Consider the following 4,245-nt stretch of genomic DNA (forward strand, 5'->3'; position numbering starts at 1 on the left):
ACAATAGCCAGGAAATGGAAGCAACCTAAGTGTCCATTGACAGATGAATGGATAAAGAAGATGTGGCACATATATACAGTGGAATATTACTCAGCGATAAAAAGAAACAAAATTGAGTTATTTGTAGTGAGGTGGATGGACCTAGAATCTGTCATACAGAGTGAAGTAAGTCAGAAAGAGGAAAACAAATACCGTACGCTAACACATATATATGGAATCTAAAAAAAAATGGTTCTGATGAACCTAGGGGCAGGACAGGAATAAAGACACAGACGTAGAGAATGGACTTGAGGACACGGGGAGGGGGAAGGGTAAGCTGGGACGAAGTGAGAGAGTAACATTGACGTATATACACTACCAAATGTAAAATAGATAGCTAGTGGGAAGCAGCCGCATAGCACAGGGAGATCAGCTTGGTGCTTTGCAACCACCGAGAGGGGTGTGATAAGGAGGGTGGGAGGGAGATGCAAGAGGGAGGGGATATGGGGATATACGTATGCATATAGCTGGTTCACTTTGTTATACAGCAGAAACTAACAGAACATTGTAAAGCAATTATACTCAAATAAAGATGTTAAAAAAAAAAGAATTCTTCTTTTATTGTGTGAGCCCACCCTGGACGCTATTTGAAAAAGAAAATAAATTTAAAGATGCTGCAACATGTTTACATATACCCAATGGAAATTTTGCTTCTCAGACTGCTTGAGCAGAAAACCTCACATCCCCATGGCAACCACATTCCACCGTGACCACGCATCTCTGCCAGGTCACGCACCCATTTGTAAGCCTCAGCTCTTCAAGCCCCTCCTGTCAAACACATGGGGCCCAAATGATACCACCCACTGCGGTAGTTCCACGCCTCCAGGATTGCTGGTGAGGGCTTGTTCTAATCTGTAAGGGACGTTCCCAGAGACCCATCTAACCTGGGGCAGGGACCAGCTCTTCTCGGACGTCATTAAGAGACAGAGACTCTGGGGGAAACCATCGCCCTGTGGAAAGGCAAGGCTCTTGCAGCCTACTCAGGGGTTTGGAGCGCGAGGATGAGGGGTGTGCTGCTGACCGGAAAATCAGCCCCTTGGTAAGCACAGTCCCACATTCAGTAAAGACTCAGCTGATAATTAGATCCTTAATGCTTTATTCCCCTGAACAGAAATCATGACCCCTTTATAGGGTCTCCATGTCATCTTCCCTTTGATGTTTCAGAACAAGTACTTCTTTCAAATGTATGTTCTCAGTACCATTTTCAAATAGCATTTCGGAATGGCTGACCTATGATAAGGCCACCTTCCCCTTCCTCAGGGGGGTGGCCGCGGGCCTGTCTTCCCCCACAGTCACCCTTCCCTGCTGACACAAGGAAACCTTTGCAGGGGGTTGTGGGTAGAAATGAAAGCCTGCGATTTTGATGTTTCAGGGTCCCCAGCCCCTGACTGGCCAGCATCCCCCTCATCTCTCAGTTTTTATAGTCAGCGAGTTTTGAGATTCCAGGACTGAAGTCTCTTTCCCCACAAAATTGCAGAAAGCCTTGGGCCCTCCGAGAACTGACTTGGTATGTTTGCCCTTTGGATTATATTTGATTGGGTCAGACTTCCAGTGTAAGGAAGACATACATGAAAGAAAGCAACTGTTCATGTTGTTGTTGGATCACGGGGTTTTTTTGTTTTGTTTTGTTTTTGTTTTTCCTTTACTACTTTCCCTTGCCTTTGAGAAAGTACAAAGTAGGGGAGGGGAAGTGCTTCCTAACAGGCAGAGTTTCTCTGCATCTTAGCCTAAGGCTGGGCTGGGCTAGTCCTCTGCAGGGCCTTCCCTGAGGCTCCGCAACACCCGCCATAGAGGCGGGCACTTGGCAGGTATTCCTTGCACAATGTCCCCAGCTCCCCGCTCAGAGTGACCTTCCACCAAACCCTTTGCTTCCCCGACCATAAAGCTGGAAAAAGAAGAAAGAACAGTGGTTTATGGGGTGTAGGCAAGAAAAAAAATCTTTGGCATAACCCATATTCAGCTCAGTAGACATGGAGTGGTATGGACTTTGCAGAATGAGAGTCTGAAAAAAATAAAGTATAACTGAATCACTTTGCTGTATTAACATAAACACACTGCTATATATAACATAGATAACGAACCAGACCTACTGTACAGCACAGGGAGCTATACTCAGTATTTTGTAATAACTTATATGGGAAAAGAATCTGATTTTGCAGAATGAAAAGCTCTGGCTTTCCTCTGTAGACAGATAGCTATCAAATAGAAGTGAGCAGCAAGACAAAGAAGAAAGCATGGAGGGGAGAGAGAAGCGGGGAGAAAGAGGGAGAGAGGATCAGTGTCTCCAGGAATCCAGGCCTGACGCCTAGCCCAAGCATTTTTAGGTAACGCCTGGCTTTTCCTCCCCTGTCCTCCCCTCCCTTTCTTTCTTTCTTGACAAGATGAAGCTTCTTCCCTTTGGCAGCTCTGTTTTATCTTGCTACACCCAGCCAGAGCTATAAGGATTCAAGTCTGTCTTCACAGATGTTTCCTTTTAATCACAGTAATTAATATTAATGGTGATTAATTTTTAATGAGGACATATCAAGGAACACACTGGCAAAAATGCCCACTGGTAATTTGAATAACCTTGATTTTGTGAGGCCATCGTCCTTTTGGCTTGGCCACCTGTTTCACAGACAATGCATTGGATCCCAGAATTCTCTGATAATGTGTTAATTTCTCCTCCTAGATCTGGGACAAAACCAGGGTGTTTCCAGAGCAGAAACAGTGGGGGAAGTGAGCTGCCCTGACTCATTTCTCCTCCCACCTCTGAGGAGGCTGTGAAGGGACTCGGTGGGGGGATCTCCTCTGATCTTTCAGCAGTGCCACGGGGAAGAGGAATTGTTGTTACCTGGTGAGCATTCACTGAGGCTCATTCTGTGAAAAGCACAGTGCAAAGTCAAGTGGCTTTGGGAATCCAAAGCCAGAGGGCATCCTGGTTCCTCCTGCTCTGACAAAGTGGATGGATGCCTTATTCACGGGCCTCAGGGAAGGGTCCTCTGTAGACAGGCTGGTGGATGCCAGTGAACCCTCCCTCACTAATCATGTAGAAACCATTCATAATGTGCAAACTACCCTCACCCGGCAGCCAGCCCAGCACCAAGGTGCTGATGGTGGGTGAGGACGCTTCCAGGCAGGGAAGGCTGGTGTCAGCTCCCTCACCAGCAGCTTCAAGATGTCAGAGTTATATATTATTGATACGTGCCTAGTAGTTCTTCATTTCTCTCCAATCATTCATGACTTTACCTAAATCAATGTTTTGAAAACAGATGTTAAGGGAGAAAATGTTCTTAAAGAAGTTAGTAAGTTTGCAGAAAAACAAGGCTTTCCATGCACAAGTTGCCAGTTCACTTGATCTCAAGTTTTTTTTTTTAAGGCAAATCTTTTCAGACTCCTTATTATGCTAACATGATTGCAATCTTTATTTATTTATTATTTTATTTATTTCTTCTTGGTTGCGTTGGGTCTTCGTTGCTGCGCGTGGGCTTTCTCTAGCTGTGGCGAGCAGGGGCTACTCTTCGTTGCGGTGACTTCTCAACCTTCCGAGACTGAACCAGGAAGAAATAGAAAATATAAACAGACCAATCACAAGCACTGAAATTGAAACTGTGATTAAAAATCTTCCAACAGGGGTCTTCCCTGGTGGCGCAGTGGTTGAGAATCTGCCTGCCAATGCAGGGGACACGGGTTCGAGCCCTGGTCTGGGAAGATCCCACATGCCACGGAGCAACTGGGCCCGTGATCCACAACTACTGAGGCTGCGCGTCTGGAACCTGTGCTCCGCAACAAGAGAGGCCACGACAGTGAAAGGCCCGCGCACTGCGATGAAGAGTGGCCCCCACTCACCGCAACTAGAGAAAGCCCTCGCACAGAAACGAAGATGCAACACAGCCCAAAATAAATTAATTAATTAAAAAAAAAAATCTTCCAACAAACAAAAGCCCAGGACCAGATGGCTTCACAGGTCAATTCTATAAAACATTTAGAGAAGAGCTAACACCTATCCTTCTCAAACTCTTCCAAAATATAGCAGAGGGAGGAACACTCCCAAACTCATTCTACGAGGCCACCATCACCCTGATACCAAAACCAGACAAAGATGTCACAAAGAAAGAAAACTACAGGCCAATATCACTGATGAACATAGATGCAAAAATCCTCAACAAAATACTAGCAAACAGAATCCAACAGCACATTAAAAGGATCATACACCATGATCAACTG

This window comes from Physeter macrocephalus, chromosome 2 (assembly GCF_002837175.3).
Source record: "Physeter macrocephalus isolate SW-GA chromosome 2, ASM283717v5, whole genome shotgun sequence".
Lineage (NCBI taxonomy): Eukaryota > Metazoa > Chordata > Mammalia > Artiodactyla > Physeteridae > Physeter > Physeter macrocephalus.